Source organism: Myotis daubentonii, chromosome 2 (assembly GCF_963259705.1).
Source record: "Myotis daubentonii chromosome 2, mMyoDau2.1, whole genome shotgun sequence".
NCBI classification, from domain to species: Eukaryota; Metazoa; Chordata; class Mammalia; order Chiroptera; family Vespertilionidae; genus Myotis; species Myotis daubentonii.
The window spans coordinates 46,283,536-46,309,641 of NC_081841.1; the positions used below are offsets into that span (position 1 = coordinate 46,283,536).

The following is a 26,106-nucleotide window of genomic DNA, read 5'->3' on the forward strand; positions in this document are numbered from 1 at the left end:
CTCCCTGGTCTGGGCACTGGGCACATCACCCTTCTTCCCACTCCTCAAATGTGCCTTATGGCCTCCATCACAGGCTCTTTGCACAGTTTCCTCCTCACCCCCCACCCCCTACTTCACTTGCTGAAGTTTTAACCTTCCTTTAAGATCTCAGTTCAACCAATTGCCTCAATGAAGCATTCTGACTTCTCCAAATAGGTCAAATCCTCTCCCCCGTTTGGCACAGTGTGGATGCAGGTTTTGTACTTGTGAGTGTGGCAGCCCTGTCTCCTCTGCAGGACTAACAGGGTCATACCTGTAAATTGCCAGAGGCATCCTTCAGTTAAGTCTATGTCCTCCCTAAACTATGAGCTCCCTGAGGACAGTGATGAGTCTTCTTCTTCTTCTTCTTTTTCTTCTTTTTTTTTTAATTAGGGAAAAGGAGAGTGGGATAGAAACATCCATGATGTAAGAGAGAATCATTGATTGGCTGCCTCCTGCACGGCCCCCACTGTGGATCGAGTCCTCAACCAGGGCATGTGCCCTGACTGGGAATTGAACTGTGCCCTCCTGGTTCATAGGTCAATGCAAAACCTCTCAGCCATGTGGCCAGACAGTGGTGAGTCTTTTTGATCATTAAATCATAGTGCCTCTCCTAAGAGCAAGCATGTGTCGGATGACTGAGTGCATCATCATTGTCACTATTCCTATCACTGTCATCACCATTACCATCAAATTCCTGGGTAGACATCTTTCTTATCGTTTAGCCGTGGAGCCTGTCTTCTCTTAAAGCTAGCTCCAAGTGAACGAGTGCACCTCTGATCAAGGCATTTATGCCACAATAATTCTACTTCCCTTGACCCTAAACACATAACCTGGACAAATTTCACATGCATTTTTGAATTTGGCCTAGATCTCACCAACTGAAGGTAATTCCTACTGTTTGAATTCCTCATTATAGTAATTTGTGTATTTTCAATTTCCTCTACTGGATTTCAAATTTCTTAGAAATAAGAGTTGGGCTGCATTTATTTTCAATTCCCTGAAGCACCAAATACTATCCCTTAAGTATAGATGCTCGAAATGTTGCTTTAACTCATAATTTCTTTCTGATTCTACTACTTTATACTGTTCTTAGGGCCTCTTTTCTAAAACTGTACTTGGCCAGTATTTTTTTCTTTACTAACTGCCTTCATGCTTTTCCTTTTATTAACACTGTAAACTTAAAACCTTTAAAATATAGCATAAATAATTTTAGATATTTAAAAAAACAAAATATATATTTAAATACATAGAAACAAAACAACCCTCATCTTATCACAGAGTATTTCAAGTATAGGTAAACAATGTAACTTTCAATTTTGAAAATAAATTTAAAGTAGATAAATTGGTCCAGGTATAAAAAAAAATCCTAAGGATATAAAGAGAGAGATAAGAGAAATAAAATAAAATGGCTTAAAAGCAATGAGAGTACCACAGTGAAGTCATAAGGAGGCTATTCCACTCTTTTTTTTCTTCTAGACCCTGATTTGATTTGATTCACAATTTAGAGGTGTGTGTCAATCACGGTGTACACCTTGCACACTTCTGAAAGGAAGTATAACTAATTAAAATTGAAGGCAGCAAAGCCTCCCAGGAGAGAGTCAGGCACAGGAGGCAAGAGAGTCTCCTGGCAACAAAGTTGCAAAGGGAAACATGAAGAGTTTTTTTTAACATCCAGCAAAATGCTGCATATAAGTCTTCCTGAAGAAACGGACTATCTTGGTTTGAATCCTAAAAGTAATTTATAAGAGAAATGTCTTAAGGTGATGGCCAAAGTTTTACTACTGATTTTCCACAGAAAAAAAAAAAGTCCCTACTTTCTCTATCTCTCCTAAATTCAATCATAACTCAGTAAGGCCTTTCTCAAAGGTATTGTTTTATATTCTTGTGTTTTTTTATTACCTTACTCAATACAAGGATGAAGCTCAGAATAATGAGAGAAATGGATTTTGATATTTCATTTTAATTATCACTCTAAAAATATCAAAGGTTTTAAGCCAGCTTTTGGCAAGTGCTAGATCAAAACCATTTCCAATTTTAATTTTATGATTAGTCTTTGAAATGTGATTATTTTGTTTTGTGATTGAGGAGAGAACATATTGCTTTAGATTTAAGCACATGGGCAGCCAAATTGATTTTAGTAAAAAGTCAGAAGTTTGAATTAGTTCACTTACTTTTGCAGGGGTTCCATGGGACTACTTACAATTAAGATCAGTTTTTCTTTCTTTCAAAAATTAATTTTGAATCTGTTCAAGTGTGTGGGCAAGCAGGTACCTGAAACCCCAGCTTGCTATGTGCCAAAAGGCACGAAAGGTACCATTGTGCTTTGAAACAAGTGCAATACTTAGTACCCCGGCCTCATACCTGTTCATCAGGAACCCCTGAGCAGCTGTAATAAACTGATATTGAGCAGAATCATATTCTAACAGGTCCTGTAGGGCGCTGCGTCGAAAATTCATATCTGCAGCTATCCGGATGCCTTACTACATAATGCGGAGTTATTTAGCACTGCTCCTTAACGTATGGGTTTAGTTTTAACGCTGTTTAGTTTGACCTGGTTAAACTGTTCTCTCTCACAGTATTACATCAGCAGAGTTAGTTGTTTTTTAAGGCACATTTGGAATCAGAAGAAAATACATTTAATTGCTAGTTCTGCTACTTTCTGGCTGTGTGAGACCAGAGAAAAGAAATGTGGTAACATCTTTAAGCCTGAAGTACCTCACATCTAAAATAGGGAACATCTGTCATAAAGACAGGGCTTCCTTAGAGGGTCAAAAGACATAATGTACTTCATAGCTCCATGAAACTGTTAAGCCATATTCAAATATTTATAACAACATCATTTTTATGAGGCTATTTTTATGGGATCATCTAAGCTCTCCAGGAGATTTTTTTGAAGCCAAGAAATAGGATTTGGTTCTTGGGGTAATAAAGATACTTTTTTTTAAAATGTGCTACGACAGTATGTTTAGAGGGGACACTTCTTCATAAGTCAGTTTGCATGGGCTTTGTACCCATTTCAAATTAAGGTTCAATTTTCATTAGAGGCTCCTATTTTGACATAACCTTCTTGAACTGCATAATGTGATTTTTCTATTACAGGTTCATCAGAGCAATGTGGAAGATTCACATTGATTTTAGGAAGAAAGAGGTGTCTGTTAAGATTGAATTGGGAGCCAGGGGAGTCAACACTTACAGATATGCAGGCGCTTACAGAAAACCACCACAGAGATGGCAGCACAAAGTACTCTAAAGGGACAGAGGTAGGACAAATGCCGTTCCATTAACCTCAGATGCGCTCTCTCCCATCTTTTCTTCTCATACAACATAGACCTTGTCTCTCAGAAAATGGCCTCTGGTGAACCTTCTGAAGTTCCAAGAAACTGGTCTATTTCAAGATTGCAAAGTGGGCCCCGGGCCGGTGTGGCTCAGTTGGTTGGGAGTCATCCCATGCACCCAGAGGTCGGCAATTCAATTCCAGGTCAGGGTACATGCTCGGGTTTCGGGCTCAATCCCTGGTAGGGGGCATTCAGCAGGCAGCCAATTGATGTTTCTCTATCTCCCCCTTTCCCTTTCACTCTCTTTAAAATCAATAAAAACATATTTTAAAAAATAATAATGCAAAGTGGGGTCAAGCTCATGGATTGTCTGCCAATACTCACCAACCATTCTGTGATAATAAGATATGGGTACTATAGATAAGTAAATCTACAAATGATTTTAAGAAAACCTGATACCATAGTGAAACCAATGCATGAATTTATTCCTCTGATATATATATTATTCCCCAGAAATCACATGGAAAACTAATTTACTTTTAAGCCAAAAGCAATTTACTTCCTTAGCTAAATGATATCGTCCTAAATCGCTCCTCATTTTTAAAATATAAATTATTATTCAGACATATTCATGTACTAATATAGGAAACAAAACTTAGAAGGCCTGTTGAACTTCTGGAAATTGGCTTTAAATTAAAAAAATCACTATATGGAAACCTCCAAGTGTTTTACTGCTTGTGAGCTATATATTTCATCTTTTGTTATATAATAAATGCCCTTAGAAGTAGAAGGAGCTTAAGTTTGAATTTTAAATTATTGCAATGTTTTTTAAGTAAGTATAGAAAAGAAAATTAATATGAAATGGTCAATAGACTAAAACATTTACATGTTAACCTCATTTTGAGACAAATTCTTTAAAGGTTTAAGTGTTGGCATAAGACTACTTACATTTAAACTTCTAGAAGGTTTTCTCAATTATGTAAGTGATTCTATTTCTATGTTAGGTTATTTACATATGCATGTAATTTTAGGTCTCAGTGAATAAATAAAACTTTCTAGTAATTCTCAATTAAAGCCTATACATAAAGCCATCAGTTTGTGCAAACCAATGTACCAGTAATGGGCAACTACTCTTGTGTACGTAGGTTTTAATTACAGGAAAAGTAGTTAGAACACTTCATCTTAACAGAAATTTAATTTAAAAGCAAAAAGGCAATTTCACTTTACAATCTACATTGCCCCTTGATAAATTAAAGGCAGGATAAACTAATGAAGGGTTATAACGAGTCATAACTGAGAAGTTATCTTTTCATTAAAGATTTTATTGTAAAACACTCCTTTTAATATCTGGAATGATTTCTTTATAGTCGCCTAAACACTGACAATTAACCCACACATTGAAAAATATATTCTGGTACAATGAGTCTTAGCTATAAAAAAAACTTTTAATACTTAAAAATTTATATGTAAAATCATTAATTGACTCATTTTATCTACTTGTCTTTTTATAGACTAGTTGAAAGAATAAAATATGCATTTTGAATGAAAATATGCATAGTGAGACAGGAAGGGAGAAGAGAGAAACATGAATGTGAGAACATAATATTGATTGGCAGCCTCCTGCACACCCCCTACTGGGCAACCTGGCATGTGCCCTGACCTGGAATTGAACCAGCAATTCCAATGCAGAGGACTTGTGCCCAACCAACTGAGCCCCGCCATTAGGGCAAGAGTCCTTTTTGAAGTGAAAGTTATGCCTTGGAGCTATTTTCCCCCTGAAATATTACAACAAGGTAATACAAGTCAACTGAAAAATAGGATTGAAAATAGGATTTAATTTGAACACAGAGATCATAGAAATATACTGAAAGGTTTTCATTGGGCAAAAGAAGATGCAAGATCAAATTACATGTAAATATTGAAAAGAAAAATAGAGTATCCAGTCATGGCTAAAATCTTTAAAATTTAATTTCACCAAAATTTTAAGCTCATGCTAAATAAACACAATGCTATAGCAGCCATTTTTGAGAAACGGTGTGGAGTTTCCCCAAATGTTTTCAAGGCGAATTCTTCCTTTTCAATTAGGTATCCAAGAAGTTAACCTAAGGTCAACAATAGTAGGGGGTCGATAATAGTTCTGAGAAGGTAATTTGATAGAATTGTTAGAAGCCTGATGGGACAAAAATGGGCATAAAGTAGTTATTCCTGAGAGTGGAAAATAACATTCTAAGGAATGATAGTTTTGCATTCCCTTTTGTCATCTGTGCTCATGAATTCGGAGAGTGGCCCATCAGTGCAAGTGCGTGTTTTACTTCAGCCATAGTCAGCTGCTCAGGAGCAGAGTGGAGGAAGCCAGGGCTGTATTTGACAAGAGCTGGGTTTGCTGGGTAATACAACATAGGGAGAAAGGCTAAGAGAGTTAATGAAGAAACATTGAGACTGATGAACCATGGAATCCAGGTGAGTAGTGGAAAAGTGTTTGCATAAAAGGATTAATGTTCTCAATAAAGTCAAACAATAATGGAGTAGAGGTAGTAGAGTATGGGAGATGGATGGATAGGTGAGAGTAGACCAAGAATAAGATGCTTGAAAGTAAGATTTGGGGGATGATGTAGTTATAGGGGAGGGCAAGGTCAATGTTATGAGCATGGGAATGCAGGGCTGAGGAGGTGAGAAGATCAAAGAACTGAAAAGCCGTGGTATGGCTGGGTCATCCACATGCGTAACTGTGAGAGCCAAGGAGGGCACGTTGGAAGGTGATGGTCTGCCAGACTTGGAAATCTTCAGTGAATGAAATGAAGTGAACAACAAGGAAGGTTGGGAAGTTGTATAGTCTGATGGCATGAAACTCAAAGCTTTAACCCCATTTCTTAAAAAAAAAAAAGACTTCCCTGACCCCTAATGTTCACACTCTACCACATCAGTGTATGTATTTTTTATAGTACTTAACACTACATGTTATTTATTTTATGTATGTTGTCTAAATCCCCCACCAAAATGTAAACCTTGTGAGAGCAGGACCTTGCCAGGTCACTACCATCACCCGGGGGCTGAGAATAGTAATAGGTACATCTTAGGCATTGCTGACTGAGTAAATAAACAAATAAATGAACGGTGCTAACTGTTAATGAAAAGACAAATATTTATAATGTCATTATCTTTCTTTATGAAGCTTTCACTCTATAGGGAAGTTTACTTTTTAACAATAAATACAAACACTAGGAATATAGGAAATGTACCCTACGTGTCATAGAAAATGTTGTAAGTGTTCGAAGGTACAAGTGAGGTGGTTCTCCTATCACTTCTTTAAGGATGCCTCCCCCACTCCCTCCCTAAACTAGGTCAGGTATCCTGTTATATCTTTTCATATCACCTCCAATTCTTAGCACAAAGATAGTGAATAATTACAGAATTGACTTTTAAATGTATGTTTCTCCTCCTAAAATGTAAGCTCCATGAGGAGAGGAAACCTCTACCTTTTCCAACACTGTAACCCCAGTGCCTATTCAGAGTAAGTTTCCTGTAGGATCAATAGCTTAGTGACAGAGAAAAGTGTGAGAAATGTCATATAAATGACAGCGTGATAGAGATTTCTTTATGGTGTATTGACAAAACAAGCATGCAATTTGAGATCATCTATTATACAACACTCTTTCAGCCAACAAATTTATATTGTTTTATAACCAGCCTTTTCAGATTCATATAAAAAGCAGGGGGTTAAGCAAGACATTCTTGTATTATGTATCTGGGCCTTATGTATAGAGTTGTTTTGTTTGGGAAAGTTTATGGGAAGAGATTATTTAATTCATATTTCCCTGATTTCATTTCTGGCCAAAAATATTCTCATTCTTAGAATTCATCTATTCATGGTTTCTATTCTAATGATCTCAGTGGGTGACTTGTTTTCTGGCTTATTTTCCTCTGCTGGACTGAAAAGCCAACTAGCTATAAATTCTGTGGACAATTGCTGTTACTTCAGCTACTGGGTGGTGAGGTGAAGGAGATGACACAGTGGGTCAGGGTAACAGGGCATCCAGAACCCGTTACCTCTCTGGTAAATTCCCCAGCACAGTGTAGCCAGAGGGTACACCGGCCAAGGGTGCTAGTCCTCCCAATGTTATTGCTCGTGCAACAGAATCATTTCTGTGACCATCACATTCTACTTTCTAATGACCATTATGACGTTCTTTGATACAGGTTGACGAGTTTTTTGTGGCTTTGTCTGTTGAAACATCTTGAAGTCGAGCATGATCTTGTTTGTTTATGTTATATTCCTTTTGAGGAAAACACACTTACAAAGTTGAAAATAGTCCTGTCATTCTCACAGACAGTTGCTGAGTATATAACTTAGGTATATACTTCCTGGAGGGCTTGGCAGTACCAAATTTTTAAATGTTCATGCAATTTAACTTTGCAATTTCAGTCCCTGGAAACAGTCCTGCAGAAATCCTTTTACTCTACTTTACTTTACTTTTACATTACAAAAATGTGCATGTAAGAATGTCACTACAACCATTTGAAATAGCAAAAAAAGAAAAGAAAAAAAGAAAAGGAAATAGCCTAAATGCCCATCATTAGGAACAGAGTTAAATAAATGATGATACATTTACACATACATAGAAAACACTGTGCAGTTCGTCAGAGGGAAATAGAACTAACTATATTGATTGAAAGACCCCAAACTTGAAGTAATAGAAATATAAAATCACAGGATAATATATACAATATTACCTCATTTCCATAGCAAATGAATAAACATATTCCTGTGTGTATAATACATGGAAAAGATCTGCAAGCTTACACACCAAACAGTTAATAGTGGTTACCTCTAATGTAGGGTTTTCTAACCTTAACTCAAGTGATTCTTTGTGATGGGGCTCTGTGCTGTGCACAGTAGCATGACCAGCAGCACCATTAGCCTTTAGCCACTGCACACTAGTAGCATCCCCATTTCCCCAGTTGTGACTACCCAAACTGCCTCCAGACATGGCCATGTGTTCTGTGGGTGAAAAAATCACCTCTGATTGAAAAGACTGCTCTAGTGAGTGGGGTAGAAGCAACAGACATTGAAGACAGGCTAGATCAGCCATGGGCAAACTACGGCCCGCAGGCCGGATCCGGCCCGTTTGAAATGAATAAAACTAAAAAAAAAAAAAAGACCGTACCCTTTTATGTAATGATGTTTACTTTGAATTTATATTAGTTCACACAAACACTCCATCCATGCTTTTGCTCCGGCCCTCCGGTCCAGTTTAAGAACCCATTGTGGCCCTCGAGTCAAAAAGTTTGCCCACCCCTGGCCTAGATAGTTAGATACCTGTAGTATCATATAGATGTGTATATGTATGATTTCTTAAAACAAATGTTTTTATGTTAAGTTTTGAAATGAATTATTCTCATAGCCAATAATCAGAGTGGTATTATCTATATACCCATCAGATGCTTAAATTTCTCCCACATTTTGTTAAGATACTTAAAATCATTTTACAGAATTTACCAAATAACTACTATTGTGGAGAGCAGCTACAGCCTTTGGACAGGAACAAGCCTCAGACTGACTTGTGGCAAAGCCACATACAAGTCCCAGCTTGGAGGGCAAAGCCCTCCCGACACAATTATAGCCAAAAGGCTATGTTTGTAAGCTTGACCTTATAGTCCGACCCTGCAGGCCTAGGTAGCTAAGGGATGTGGGCTGCAGGGGAGTGCAGCAAGTCTGAACTCTATCAAAACAAGGCTTTATAAAATTCAGAGAATGGCAACAATAGGAAAGAAGCAGATTTGAAATTCACAAAAACACTGTAAACGTCCTACCCTTGTTTTGCTTTGTGTGATCTGACTATAAAATAAAGCTTCAGCTTACAGGCTGTGTCACTATTTCCTCATCCAGGCACAGTGATACACCTGACCCCAACTGTATTCCCTTGTCTGTTTTCTTTAATCCTTCACCGCCCCTCCTCAGGTACACGCCTGGCCATGCTAGATACAGTTCATACTATGATAAAAAACTCTACATTTTAAGTTGTACTGCAAGTGTCTTACGGCTATTTCCTCTCTAAAATAGGAATACTAAAATTATTTCACAGGGTTCCTATGTCAAGTACAATAATAAGTGCATTGAAGTAGCTAATCTCCCATTTTCTCCTATAGCATATTAAATTATTTATATAACCATTTATTTATACCTTAAATTATTAAGATATAAGGGTTATATTTGAGGGGCGGGGGAGTTGGAATAGGCTTCATCAGAGAAAATTTGTTGCCCAATTCTCTCCTCACCATATTCTGGTACGTAAAACAGTGCCCTGCATAAAGTAGGTGCTAGTACATGAGTGTGAAAGGAATCAATGCATAACCACCTCACATGCAATACAAGTTAACCAGTACCCCTAAACTAAAACACCAGTTATTGAGTGTTGTGTTGACTTAAATATAAAGTTACAACTACCTCAATCAGAATAAAATGAGACTAAAATAATTAGCATGATTATTTACTGATGAACAGCAGCTTAAAAATTAGTTTAATAATCATTTAAATCTATTAAATTCATATTATGTTGCAAAATTATCACATATCTTACTACACACACAGGAGTGGGCAAAGGTAGGCTTATAGCTGTGAATACTTGAAACAGTTTATTCTTATATTGTTGTTTATTATTTATAATATAACTATAAATGTGCTTTTGCCCACCCCTGTATATATGTTTATAGCTTGGTAAAAGGAATGATTTAAGCTGGTATCTCTGTCTTTTCTTTCCATGGCTAGGGATGCTGGGTGGGGACAATTCACAGAATCAGAGTCAAAGAGAGCTTCTGTGGTCATATAATATAACTCTATGGTGCAAGTAGAGCTCAGATTTTATATTTAAGTAATTCCAAGGTAGCAAAAGATCTATGTTTCTTTAATAACTCTAGATTTTTTTTTTAATCCATCAAGCAGTGGGAAGAAATTTCAGGAGGGAAAAAGTCCTTCCTGAGTCTAGCCTTCCTCAGCTTTAAATACCACATAATGCGTCCTCTTGATCATCACCAGTCTACTTACTGCTAACCTAGTAAAAACCTTTGGTTCTAAAATGGTACATAATTTCTATGATGCTATAAGCGTGAGTTAACATTTTGAGCCTGTGTGTTTGATCACTTGACCTAGATGGAGGGGAAGTAAATCAGGCACATCTGAAAGTGACTGGTAAGCATCATGGCTGAGTTAGTCTCATACAGCCCGTTCCTCCTCTCTGGGGCATCAGGAGGGCCAAAGCTCTCAAGCCACGCTCCACTGCGAGGCTGCGGGGATCTGCTGATGCAAGTACCTGTCTCCTGACCCTGCATTCCAGGGGCTCCTCGGACTGCTATGATGAGCTCCCAGCCCCTCGGGGACATCTTGGATGGTACCCTGCCTCAGAGAGCTTCCTATTTGGACCACAAGATGAAAGTAGTTAGTCTGTTATATCTGTAATTGTGCATTTGTGTGTTTCCTGGCATTAGGCAAAAAACAAAAGAAAAAGAATTTGAGCCTAAATAACAACCATCATTTATAAGCTTTCTTTTATTTTAATGTGTGTGTGTGTGTGTGTGTGTGTGTGTGTGCGTAAAACATAAAATTTTCCATTTTAACCATTTAAAGTATGTTTTAAGTATATTTTTTTTCTATTTCAGAGAGGCAGGGAGAGGGATTGAGAGGTAGAAATATCAATGATGAGAGAGAATCATTCATCAACTGCCTTATGTACGCCTCCTACTGGGGATTAAGCCCACAACCCAGGCATGTGCCCTTGATTAGAATTGAACCTGGGATCCTTCAGTCCACAGGCCAATGCTCTATCCACTGAGCCAAACCCACTAGGGCTATGTAACCATTTTTTAAAAAATATGTTTTATTGACTTTTTTTTAGAGAGAAAGGAAAGGAGAGGGAGAGAGAGAGAGAAACATTGATGAGAGAGAAACATCAATTGGCTCTTCCTGCACACTCCCTACTGGGGATTGAACCTGCAACCCAGGCATGTGTCTGTCAGCTTCCAGAATGTTTCATCACCCCAAACAGAAACTCAGTACTCACAATGCAATAACTCTCCACTTTCCCCTCCCTCACTCCCTGGTAGAATGCATCTAAGCAACTTTCTCTATGCTTTTCTTCAGTTAATTTTAATAGTTCGCATTTATTTAGCACATAGTTTGTGCCAGGCATTGTGTTAATAAGTGTATTGCATGAATTAGCTCAAGTAATAAACATACTCATCAAAAAGCTACCATTCTGAACTCCTCACAGGGAAGGAAACAGAGATTAGGGGAGATGCAGTCACTCAGCATCACAGAGTCTGTGAGTGATGGAGCTGGAGAGCGAACCCCAGCATCCTGACCCCAAAGCTCACTCCACCATGTCGGCCTGCCTCCATTCTGAAAACTTGTTCTCAAGTCTAAACTTATCCTGCTCATTCTTCTCAGTCAGTTCAGTGAAAAAAAGAACTGCTGGACACCAAAACATGCCTTTATGGCATTGAAATTCAAAGAGAAGGATGAAAAAGTTTGCTACAGAAAGTCTTTTCAAGGCCAAAGAAGCACTATTTTTAAGTAATGCTGCTAAAAGTACATCCTTCAAGGTTTCTCTTAAGAATTATTCTTGATTTCGCTTGTAACAACAAAAGCAACCCAAAATTTCTCCACCAGAATGCCTGAGTTCCGCTCCCAGAAACTTTACACAGACCCATTCTTATGCCTGAAATTGCCAACTTGCTCCACCTATGACACACCATACTCTTCCCTACCGAATGGTTATCTCTGTTACTCAAATGTTTGGTGACCAGTTTCAGTCTCACTTTCTTCACAGGCCCAGCCCATCTCAGAAGGTACCCCTGCCTCTCTCTCTTCACACTTCCTTCATTGAGTCCCTAATGCCCATTTAGCTCATATCTCATAGTTCAAAATATACTCCGCCCAGTCCAATGTACAAGTGAGTACTGCTGATTTGTTTTTGCATATATGAGCGGCCACATTTCTCAGAACCATGTTGAGAGCTATAATTAGTAAGTCATTTATTAGGCTTATAGTTGCTTCCCCTATCAACCAAGAGCATCTGCTCTCTTCCAACACACACCTCCTTATGAAAGCCAACATCACTTATTAGGAAAGGTGACACACTGCATTTTCAGGTCTTTGGGAATGACACAGGTACACATCATCCACAATGCAGCCCAGGCTCATCACTTCAGAGATACAGGCCACATAGGTAACATCCTGCTTACGGTGCGACATGATTTCCCTATTTCAGCAGAATTTTTAAGTAGCCTATTTATGAATGTCATAATAGTTATCTCCTTTATCTACATTTAGCCCAATATTTTTAGTCATAGAATCTATTATGTGATTTGATTTCCATGAAGCACTGAACAAAGCCCCATACGAGTTTAAGAGAATGTTCCTGTGCTTGAAGATGAATGCCAATACAGGGTAATTGAAGGGGAGGGGAGTCAGTTTGGCAAAGGAGATAGGTGGCTTGTCAGGCCTGGGTGGTTCCAATATGAAGGAAGGAAAGCACAGGGATGCAGGGCGCCGTGAAGTCCAAGTGCAGACTGTCCAGGAGGAACTAGAAGGCAGCCCCTTGAGATGTGGGAGTTAAGGCGAGGTAGGGGTCTGCATAGGATGACTCCTTTTGAAGATTTGAGGGTGGTCGAGCTTCACATAGAAGAAAGCATTAAGAAAGAAAAGAGAAGGTCAAGTGTGTAAGTTAGTCTCCACATTCAGGAGATGAGAAGAAGAAAATGCAAGAAAGTTAGTCCAACAGGCAGAAGAGCAGCAGCAGTAAGAACTCACGTGTGCAGTAGCCCATGCGGGGAATTCAGCGCTGTGCTTTTCAGATGGGCTTTGGATTTCCGCTGTCCTGTGTTTAACTCCAAACTCAAATTGATAGTTATGACACCTTGGGCAATGCACTTACTTCTGCGGCAATACAATACAGGCTGGAGAAAATGTCACGTCAAGGAAAGCAAAGGGGGTTGCTGCGATGAATGTGAACACTCTGCAGAAAGGTCAAACCATTTGAACACCTTGGAAACAGAAATTAGGAAGTTATATCTGATTTCCAGGAAAGCCATGCCAGTAGAGGGGTGAGGTCCACAGTAAATGAGTACAAGTGTGGAACAAATGTCTCCCTTCTATTTGCCTTTCAAGAATGTAAACTTGAAGATAAAGATCTGCTCTCAGATGATATATTATGAATATGTATTAATAGTTTCAACAAAATTAACAATTCTCTCCATGCTGCTCCTATGTAAGCTACAATTAGTTGATTGATACTTGATTTTAGATACTTACTAAATCTTGCCTCTCACTCAATTGAGGGTACAAAATTACCCCTGTAACAGAATCAGTACCCTTTGGTTTGTAATTAAGTTTTTGTAATTAAGTTTTATGATTTATGGAAAGGGTCACCTTCCCATCTTTCACCAAGTAAACGTTTTAGCATCTTGTAATATGTAACTTATTCTTGCATATGCAGGACTATTTACACGGTATAGGCTCTGTATTTTAATTAATCTATTTTTGTTATAAATGGTCAAAACCGAGATGGTCATAATAAATAACAAATTGTCTTGTTTAGAGAGGCCATTTGATTGACTTGAATTTTAAGCAAAAAGAAACACAAACAGTTGCAGTCAACATATTTTCTTTTCTTTGAATAAAAAAATTTTAAAGAAAATGAATGAAGCACTAAAAACGCATTCAGCTTTATATAGAAAACACAAAGGCAATGTTTATTTTAAGACTGGAATTGAGCCTTTTAACGTCTGAAGCAAAAAAACATGCCTGAGTGAGTGGTTTATATCTCAAAGGCTGCTCGAGGCAAATGAAAACACGCCTCACCTAAGAAGGACAACAAAAGGCTCCATATTTTCAAAGACTGAAACAATCAGAGAATTCCTGTAACTTGTTTTGTTACTTTGATTAAACAAGAGGTCCAAGTTCACTCTTACTCCGCCTTATAATTATCTTCAGACGTGAAGATTGAGAAAATTGGCTATGAAAACCCGGGCTAACACCGGAGTGCGTACTTTCACACATTCAATCAGCTGTTTGCTTGCCTCCTGAGCCCCACCAGGAGGAGTTCATCACGAAGCTATCCCCTGAAAATTACAACGGCTGGGATTCCAGCTCCCGCATTTATTCTTCTTGAGAGCAATTTCTTCTGGGGTTCCCATACCAGAAAGATTAGCACTTACCAATCACTTAAAAGGTATTACTATTATTTTGTTCCCATCTGCTCTTTCCTTGTCATTTAGATAAAGTGCTCCCCCGTGCATTAGGCAGTCAGAGGTATTAACTCCCAAGAGAAAAATACTGCATTTTTACTTTCTGCATCTTCATTCACAGGCCATGCTTGCTGTGCATACACGAGAGCTTAATAAATGCTTAATTTAGATCGTTTGGCACCTGTATGTCACAAAGGCCCTTTAGTCACATTTATGGCGCAGTGGAGGCCAAATGTCAGAGCAGAAAGAGAACAGATTATTTCAGTTTGTTAGGCCTGGATATGATTTCTTATTTCCTCACTGTACTGTCTGTGCAGCCCAGAGCAAATGACTTAATCTTTTTGAACCTCAGTTTCCTCCTCCGGTAATAGTAACTCTTTTAGAGGGTTGTCGTAAAGATTAGGGACAAGGTCATAATAATAGCTAACATTTACTGAACCACTGCTGTAACTGTTTGTATGCGTTAACTAATGCAATCGTCTCAACAATACAATCAAATAGGTATTATTATTATCGTTCCATTTTTAAACAAGGAAACCAAGGCATAAAAATTAAGTAACTTGCCCCAGTCCACATGAGTAGTCAGTGGCAGAGCCTGGATTTGTACCCGGAGAGCCATCTGCCAAACCTACTCTTAACTCTTAGCCACCATACTATACTGCTTCTTCATTATTACAGGAAGTGCCCTAGACACGCAGTTTGAAACAGCTATTGTTATGAAAAATTGTAACAAGAAAAGTCTTAGATAAACCGAGGCAATCTAGACACAGTACAAAATCCTCTGGGCTCTAAGTGCTTGTCACAGTTGGTCATCTAGACTCTGCTTGCAGGCTGGTCCATCCCATTTCTCTGAGGTTCTTGGGACCAGAATATTTCATATTTGGAGCTCAAACTTGCCTCTCAGTAAAATTTACTAGTTTTACAACTAGAGCTTCACATAATAATCTAATCCGAAATGCAAGTACTAATTTAGCTCTTCATGTACTTAAGAATTATTGCATACCACCTTCAAATTTTAATCTTTTAAAATTTCTTGGTTAAACATGTAAGGTTTATTGAAATATTCCCTTAAACTTAGCAGGGCTTTCATTTTCCAGATAATTTTCCCCTGATTACACTCCAATTTGCCAGTGACCTCTCCTCTTAAAATCTGGTATTCCACTATGGAATAAGTAATACAGAATTCAGGGGAGACTGTTACTTATACAGTTTTATGTACTCTGTTTCTATTAACACAGGTTCTGTTTACATTTTCATTTAGAGCTAGTACATTATACTTTGGCCTCATACTAAACTTAGAATCAACAGCCAAGTAATGCATGAAACTGTTAAAGTTGATTTCCTCTATCCGGTGCAGTTGTGTTTTTTTTCTAATCCAAATGCAAGAGTGTATGTATTTTATTAATATTCACTGACTGCCTGTTATGTGTAAAGCATGATGCTAAGCTGTGAGAAACATGAAATTGTAGGCTTCACTTCTACTCTCCAAGAACCCAGACTCCAGTAGAATGGGATTCGATGGCATAATACAATGTAAGTTATATTGAAAGGTGATCCATGAAAAAATTATCAATATATTTAAAGCATAAGTGACGATCTTTTCCAAATTCCTAAATAATTTCTCTTGACTTTTTTCTTGAAGACGTTTCCTCTAACAGCCTGAAAGCATTTTTTTCTCTTACTTTAACTCCATGATGTGTCCTCATTTCCAACGTTAATTAGGTAGGCATTACAATAAGAATCTGAAAAATTTCCTCATCTCAGTTGTTACAAAGAATGAGTAAGACTTTTTTTCCCCCAATTAACCTGAAGGATTTGAAGAATGAACTTGAGATTTAAAACTGAGATTTAACTACTTTTTGAATAGTACAAAGATAGATTTCTAAAAAACATTAATTTTTAAAGATTTGCATGAGAGCTACAATAAGGCAATTTGAAGAAATGCAAGGAATGTGTATTGGTAAATTAAACATTTTAAATGATTGAAGTGTGGTAAAATTGTACTTAAATTTGGTTTATAAATGCATCAAAAATTAGAATCACTTCTTATTCTTAACCCTTACTTCATAACATCTCAGGGTACCTCCAGTTAACTCAAGGATGTCTAACACTTCAAAGACATATGTATATAAAATTTTACTTAATGTGTATAATACACACATCAGATATCATGGTGCTGTGGGCCTTGCTTACATTATTTCATTTCATCTCCAGAACTACCCCATGAGGTAAAATATCATTATCACCTTCATTTTATACATGTGAAAATAAAGGCATCAGAAAATAAAGTAACATAGCAAAGGCCACACAGCTGGTCAACAGCCGCGCTAGCATTCGTGCCCATGTCTCTCTGACTTCAATGTCTGTGTTTTGACAACTATGTTAGATGCTTCAAGGAAGACCAAAGTTTGGCATAACTTAAGCAAATCAAGGATTATTTCATTGGAAGGCTTACCAACTTAAACAGAAGATATGCTTTGAGCACCCAAGTTAACTCACATGTAGGATATGGTCAAAAGCCTTTGGAGACAGTTTCTTTTTTTTTGTTCTTTTAAAAAATTTTATAACAGAAAAAAGTAATGCTGTGGTCTAAATCCCTAATTCATCTAAAGTTCACGAATACACACTCACTCATCCAATGTAATTCAATCACTTTTATCATTGGAGACCAAGTGGGAAGTTCAGATGGGTCTCAGCAAGCACGACTGGAGATCTCATCTCAGGAGGAATCAACAGATCCCTCCATGGATGTGTCCCCAGATCACATAAGTCACCAAATGGTCCACTCTCCGGCCTGTCTCTTCCCTTGAGAAATTCAGATCTGGGAAAATTGACGTCACTAGGCACTGAAAGGATCAGAGCTGAACTTCCTTCATCCCAAATTTTATGTATTACAATAAAGTTTATTTAACAATATTTTTTGTATATGAAGTTTAGCTAGAGCAAAATAACTTTAAAACAATGCTAAAAAAAACACCTTTATTGGTAAAGGTATCTAAAGTTTTTTATTTTATTTTTTAACTATATTTTTTCAAAATTTTTACTCAGTCTCCCCTCCCCCCCCAAGAAAAGATATACATGGCAATATAATTTTACTGTGAGTCAATTTAATTTTTGTAAAAAGATATGCTTTGTAGAAATGTTTTGAGAATTTTCTCTTGCTTCTGAATTTTTTCAATAGTCCATGTAAAACAATATAAAGTAATGTAAATTTCTGAAAAATATGCCTTTAAACAAAAGCTATGTAATTACAAAATTAAATCAATATATTGCTTTGATGATGAAAAATGTGCTAATTTAACCATATCTGAGAATTTAATATAATTTGACATTATTAATAATAAATGCTAACTGTACATACTACGAGCAAAATAATTGTTACTATAGATGAATCAAAGGATTTTTCCCACCTATACTATAACAGTAATAACATAAACTTTTAAAAATCAATCAACCTTGATCAATTTGAAGTTACCCTTGAAGTAAAGCAACATTCATAGATATCACATGCTTCCTTTGATCATTTTGAAACTACAAATATTAAAAGATACAGAAACACTTAGGACTGCACCTTAAATTTATATTCATTTAATTACTCACTAAAAATAATTAAAATCTCATCTCATGTTTGAATAAGAAACCCATTATTTTACACACTGGGGGGGGGGGAGGAACCATTTATTACCACAGTGTCTGACCTCCTTTTCTTTGATATTGCAGCATTTTTTTTTTTTTTGGTTTGCCATTTGATATCAACTTTTTCCCAGTTATAAACATTTAATGTGATTAAAGTCAGCATTTACTTGCAGGGAACTGTCAAATCTTTAGAGTTATACTTTCACTCATGATTGAAATATTTACTTTTAGTATAATCAGACAGCTTTGCATATTAATTAGATCAATCAAACACATTTGCTGAGGTTTAGCAACTGCGCAATAAATACAGGGTGGCAGTGATAGAGCTGGTAAGCCTCAGCACATAGATTTCTAATACATTTCATTGTTATCCAAGAAATGATCACCCTGTTAAATCCAAGTTAAACACCTGATGACTATTAGGATGTTTAATTAAAAATGAAGTTGTGCTGTGCATGTGGGTGATTTTACACAGTGGCTAAAAAAGAAAGCCATGAAAAATTAATTTTAATCAGTAAAAAGCATACATGTAGCCCCTTTGTGGAGTTGGTAAATGATTCAAACATTTCACTAATATACACATGATGCATAAATAGAATAAATAAATTAGGGGAGGTCATTCAGGGGAGACTTTCTCAACTAAAGTAACAAGAGTTAGTAAATGTCATGCACATTAAAATTGTCTTTCAAAACCCAGTAAATCCTATTACTTCATCCTGAGCAGTTCCATTGTGAGGGCCCAGCAGATGTCCACTGGGCCAGGAATTAATCTCCTTTCTAGGCTCTCAAACAGCACCCCACGTCAGCAGGCCAAATGTAGGCCATTTCTCTACTAAGGAAATCTTGACAATCTGATATTTTCCCTACCTTGGGAGAGGAAAACTGCCACAGTGTTCATTGTTAAAGACAACAGGATTAGTTGGCAGTTGACAGGGAAGGAAGGAAGAAATGGAGAAAAGAAGGAAAAAGAAACAGTGGACCAGGAATTGGAACACTTGAGTTCTAAATTGCAGATCTGTACCTACCATGAAACACCATATGTAAGTGACTTCACTTCTCTGTGCCTTGACTACCTCATCTGCCATATAAAGTGCAGAAATGACCCTGAAGGCCTCTTTAAGCTAATACTCGAAAATGTCCAGCAAGTATGGAAACAACCACATCATTTTTTCCCTTCTCTTCTAATTGATCACTTATTTATGCCTTTAAAAAAAATTATTCACCAAATATTTGTGGAATGCTTAATAAGTTGCAGGCCGCATAATATGTCTCATAGATTCTAACGTGAACCAGATACACATTTTACCCCCATGAAACTCAATGTCTGAGGGGATGGGAATGAGTTTAGGAAACAGAGGGACAAGAAGGTAGATAAGCAGAGGCTAAATCTTGAAGGGCCTTATTTGACACTAGTGGCCCGGTGCACAAAATTCGTGCACATTAAAAGGGAATTAATTAGAGGAAATATTTTAATATTGCTATTTGCCCTTTCTCTATAATAGAAGTATCAGAGATGAAAGAAAATTAGTAAAATGTATATGAGAATCTTCCTCCTGTCAGAGACTGGGGCACACCGTGGGACCCAGAGTCAAGTCCCCACCCACCTGTGTGTACCTTGAAATCACATGAAACCCAGATCCGGCCAGCCCCACCCCTGTCAAGCCCTGCTGGGTGGGGGAAGCAACCTCAGGTCCCCAGGTCCAGCCCCGGGCGGGGGGTGCAGCCTCAGGTCCCCTGGCCCAGTGCTGGGTGGGTGGGACAGCCTCAGGCCCCCTGTCAAGCCCTGCCAGGTGAGGGATGCAGCCTCAGGTCCCCTGGCCTGGTGCCGGGGTGGGGGGTGCAGCCTGAGGTCCCCCATCAAGCCCCGCCAGGTGGAGGACATGGCCTGAGGTCCCCCGGCCTGGAGCCGGGGCAGGGAGCATGGCTTGAGGTCCCCTGTAAAGCCCTGCCAGGCAGGAGTGCAGCCTCAGGTCCCTGCTGATCGCTTCTTACGGCTCATTATGGGAACCCTGCCTCTGCTGTGGGCACAGCCATCTTGTTATGGTGTGAGGGTCAATTTGCATATTACCTCTTTATTATATAGGATGTTCAGAAATGTGACCTTTATCTTCAGGGCAATGGAGTTTGCTGAAGGATTTTTTCAGTATGGGGTGATAAGATCTGTGCTCTGATATTCTGTGGAGACTGGACTGCAGAGAGCTGTACCTGAGAGTCCTGAACTACTGTAGGACCAGCTGAAATGGAAAGAAATGACCCAGTATAGAGAAGCAAAACGACTTGATTGGATGTGAATGGCAATTAGAAGGGGATGAGTCCTTGATTACTGGCCAAGAAAATTTGGTGGATAAGGCTGCCAGTCACTGAAATAAAGAATAGAAGTGAAGAACCAGGTTTTTGTAACAGACGTGAGAAAAGAGATAAGTCATGAGTCATGGAAGAGTTGATGAGCTCAGTTTAGGGCAGCGGTTCTCAACCTGTGGGTCACAACCCCTTTGGGGGTCTAACAACCCTTTCACAGGGGTCGCCTAAGACCATCGGAAAACACATATATAATTACATATTGTTTTTGTGATTAATCACTATGCTTTAATTATGTTCAATTTGTAACAATGAAAATATATCCTGCATATCAGATATTTACATTACAATTCATAACAGTAGCAAAATTACAGTTATGAAGTAGCAACAAAAATAATTTTATGGCTGGGGGTCACCACCACATGAGGAACTGTATTAAAGGGTCACGGCATTAAGAAGGTTGGGAACCACTGGTTTAGGGTCTTTTGACTTAAGCTGCCCAAAGAAACAAACAGGAGGCATTGGATATTTGAATTTGAATCACCTACCACAGAAATAAAATAGCGGTTAGTTCTCTTTATGATTCATGAAAGATTCTCTCCCTCCTATTTCTTAACTATTTAGAAATTACAGATCCATATGAAATCTTTAAATGATATGGGTTCTCTCTGTAGAAAAATATACACATAGATAGAAATTCAGGGAATTCATGGGCCCCCAAGTCTATACATAGGCCTGAAGGGGTCCAGGAATTCCAAGTGAAGGATCTCTTGCGGCGGGGGGGGGGGGGGGGGGGGGGGGGCAGAAAGAAGGCAATGATTTAAAAAGGAAGTAACTCTGAGTTTCTTGCTCTGAGTAAATGAGAGAAACATAGAAAATGGTTTGATTGTTTGGTGTTAGTAGTATCAGCAATGCCGGATAGCAGATATGGCAAAAGTCTGGCTGGATCCTCACCAAACCAGTTTCATCTTCCTGGACTTTTGGCTCAACTACATGCTCTTACCACCCTGAATCTCTGTGATTAGGTGTCCATCCTCATGGTTTTTCCATATAATGGAGACAACCAGGGACTTGGTTTGAGGAATCCCAATCCCATTCCCCCTCAACTCTCACCATCTCCACACTTGACAGACTGAACTGAGATGTGAGTGAGCAATAATATACTTTTTATAGCAACCACTGAAATTTTGGAACTCGATACAGAAGCTGATGTTAGTTATCTTTATTAATTAAGTAAATATCGATAATAATAACACCTGTCATGTGTCGGTCCACAGGTCAATAAAATAATTTTATACTATCTTTTTTATTTTCTGTATAGCACTTATTGTTACCTAATGATATTTTACATATTTCTTTCTTTTCCTATGTGTAGTGTCTCTATATCCCTAGACCAAAATGTCCATGCAGACAAGGCCTCCATTTTGTTCACTGCTACATCCTGTTTCTAGATCAGTGCTCAGCATATAACATATCCTAAATAAATTATTTGTTGAATAAATGAGTGAACAGATTATTTTTTACACGGGTCTCTCCTCATCTAAAGTTATTTTTAAGGGTACAACTGCTGTGTATAACTCCATCAACAAAAGTGATGGTGTTGGAAGGTGAGGGGTTAGGAGTTAACCTGGAGCAGTAACTAGGACAGATGCTTTGAGGCAAATAGTAGTATTACATTTTCCCAGATAAGAGGCAGGAATGCTTGCTTCCCAAATAGTGAAATATGATCTTGGGCTGTAAGATCCTAGAAGGCAGAGACAAACTATGACCCATTGTCTTATAACACTAACTTTACTCAATGGTATGTAAGTTAAGTATTTTCATGTATTATAAAATAGAAACGAATGAATTTTCTGGATAAAACATAATGGGTTTTTTGTTTGTTTTGTTTTTTTAACTTTGCAATAAACACTGAGTTTTAGATTGATTCTTTTTTTTCTTTTTTTAAATTTATTGTTATTACATATGTGTCCTTATCCCCACATTACCCCTCATTCCACCCACTCATGCCCTCAACCCCTTGTTGTCTGTGTCCATTGGTTTTGAAGACATTTCATTTCCCCTTGAGGCTTTTCTGGGCCCTCCCTGGATGAAGGTGTTCTCTCTCCTCTGGCATTAGTGACTTTAGTAGAAACTTGGAAAAGTACTGACACAGAGGAAATGCCTGGGTTTAGGAGTAGAAAGGCATTTATATCAAGCTGCTAATTCTGTGAACTTAGGAAAAAATGTAATCATTCTGAACCCAATATTCTCATTTGTAAATGGAGAAAATATCTATCTTGGAGGAGACTTGTGAAGAATAAGTTGATGCAAGACGCTGAGAAGTTATGTAACTTGCCCAAGACCACATAAAAGTAAATGTACAACTAGATTATGAACCCATGTCTGTCCTCAAAACCCTAGGCTGTTATAGATAGCTACTATAAGTCTGGAATCATCTTCTTTTTTTTTTAGATTGGAAGTTCAAGGATAATTAAATAGAGAAAGCTAAATATTCTATTGGGTTATTTTTAGCTCTGGCATTAAATATTACATCACTTAAATTAATTTTATATCACTCCGGATTTTTATAATCTCATCACATTTTTTTTCCAGTGGAAGAATGACATGTGAAATTGGACATGGCCATTATTCATCCCAAATTTTCAGAGACAGTCTTTATTTCAAAATTCCACATGAATAAAATGCTCTGAAAAAGTCAGTACTTCAGTGCATCAGAAGCAGTACAAAATACTGTATTCAGGAAACATAGTCTCCAGAGGTGCTGGTTGATACATAGGATCACACTGTACCTGGTGTGGGTGTACTACTGGAGATCACAGGATAAAAACCTTATAGAAGCATTGGATTGAAAGGACCTGATTTTGATCTAGCAAATCCTGTGATAGTTAATTACTGGAAATCTGTATTTTATTTTATTTATTTTTTATTGATTTCAGGGAGAGGTAGAAATAGCGAGAAACATCAATGATGAAAATCATTGATTGGATGCCTCCTGTACTGGGGATCAAGCTTGGACTGGGCCTGTGATCTGACCTGGAATCAAAGGCCAAGAGATCTTCTGGTTCATGGGTCTATACTCAACCACTGTGCAACACTGGTCGGGCAGAAATCTGTGTTTTAAACAAGTTAACAAGCTCTATGGGTGATTCACATGCACGATGAGCTTGGGAATGCCTGACTTAGGACATGATCCCTTTAAAAAAGAGTACCACAGATTAAGGGTAGTCACTATGTGTTTTCTATTAGAAACCTTTGGAACCAATTGTAGTTTGAAAACACCACATAGAGCAGTGGTTCTCAACCTTCCTAATGCCACAATCCTTTAATACAGTTCCTCATGTTGTGGTGACCCCAATTTCATTGTTACAAATTGAACATAATTAAAGCATAGTGATTAATCACAAAAACAATATGTAATTATATATGTGTTTTCCAATGGTCTTAGGTGTTTCCGATGGTCTTAGGCGACCCCTGTGAAAGGGTTGTTCGACCCCCAAAGGGGTCGCGACCCACAGGTTGAGAACCACTGACATAGAGGAAGTTGTAGAAAAAAATGATCTAGTGATGCAAGCCCTCTTGTGAGCATCCTTCTGTGAACAGTGGCAGTACCTGTTCAGCAAAATGCTCACTTCCCAAATGGAGCAGAACGTTTTCTGTCTCACATCCTGACCAATTGGTGTTTTTATAAAACCTGATGACTTTGCAAGTAGGATCGAGGCAAAACATGCACTGCTTCTATGGCACTCAGATTTGGAGAAAGCGCCCTGAGATGGAAACCACCAGGCACTGCTGGCAGCAGCTCTCTCCTGGGAATTATAACCAGACTTTCTGAGGTCATCTGCTGGACCCACTTGACCCAAAGTAATCAAGACTACTATTAACATGATTTCATTAGGACCTCCTACTCAAAACACTCTTTTTATTCTCAAGGTGCATTTTCAACTGAAGAAACATCTTACTTGGGCATAAGCTATATATAAACTACATGTATTTTTTAAAATATATTTTTAACATAGAAAACCCTAAAGACTTCATCAAAAAACTACTAGATTTAATACATGAATTCAGCAATGTAGCAGGATACAAAATTAACATCCAGAAATCTATGGCTTTTTTTTTTACACCAATAATGAACTCACAGAAAGAGAAACAAACAAACAAAGAAACAAAAGAACAAACAATCCCACTTACCAATGCACCAAAAAAATTAAGATACCTAGGAATAACCTTAACTAAGGAGGTAAAAGACTTGTACTTGGAAAACGATAGGTCACTGAAAAAAGAGCTAGAGGAAGACATAAACAAATGGAAGAATCTACTGTGTTCATTTATTAGTAGAAGCAACATCATTAAAATGTCCATACTACCCAAAGCAATCTATTGATTTAATGTAATCCCCATTAAAATACCAACGGCATATTTCACAGACCTAGAACAAACTCTCTAAAAATTCATAGTCAATCTTGAGAAAGAAGAACAAAGTTGGAGGGATCATAATACCAGAAATAAAGCTATATTACAAAGCCACTTTTCTCAAAACTGCCTGGTACTGGCACAAGAACAGACATATAGACCAATAGAACAGAACAGAGAACCCAGAAATCAACCCAAACCACTATGCTCAATTAATATTTGACAAAGGAGGCAAGAGCATACAATGGAGTCAAGACAGTCTCTTCAATAAATGGTATTGAGAAAATTGGACAGACACATGCAAAAAAATTAAACTAGACCACCAACTTACACCATACACAAAAATAAACTCAAAATGGATAAATGACTTAAATGTAAGACGAGAAAACATAAAAATCTTAGAAGAATCCAGAGGCAGCAAAATATCAGACCTATGTCGTAGCAATATCTTTACCGATACAGCTCCTAGGACAATGGAAACTAAGGAGAAAATAAATAAATGGGACTACATCAAAATAAAAAGCTTGTACACGGCAAAAGAAACCAACAAAACAACAAGAAAGTCCACTGCATGAGAGAACATATTTGCCAGTGTCATAGCTGATAAGGGCTTAATCTCCAAAATTTATAGGGAACTCATACATGTTAACAAAAGGAAGATAAACAATCCAATCAAAAATGGGCAAAGGACTTAAATGGACATTTTCTAAAGTGGACATACAGAAGGCCAAGCAACATATGAAAACACGCTCAAAGTCACTAATCATCCAAGAGATGCAAATCAAAACGAAAATAAGATACCATCTCACACCTGTCAGACTGGCTATCATCAACAAATCGACAAATGACAAGTGCTGGCGAGGATGTGGAGAAAAAGGAACCCTCGTGCACTGCTGGAGGGTATGCAGACTGGTGCAGCCACTGTGGAAAACAGTATGGCGTTTCCTCAAACAATTAAAAATGGAACTTCCATTTGACCCAGTAATCCCACCAGAAATATATCCCAAGAAACACCAATCAGAAAGGATATATTTACACCTATGTTCATAGCAGCACAATTTACAAATATACAATAGCTAAGATTTGGAAACAGCCTAAGTGCCCATCAGCAGATGAGTGGATTAAAAAGCTGTGGTATATCTACACAATGAAATACTATGATGCTGTAAAAAAGAAGGAATTCTTACCATTTGTAACAGCATGGATGGACCTGGAGAGC

General features: G+C 37.9%; 1 protein-coding gene across 5 annotated transcripts in view; it reads right to left on the minus strand.

Annotated features, from left to right (window-relative positions):
- The window catches only part of NELL2 (neural EGFL like 2), a 380,423-nt gene that overhangs the window by 69,262 nt on the left and 285,055 nt on the right, over positions 1 to 26,106 (minus strand). The gene's annotated exons all lie outside the window — the stretch shown is intronic.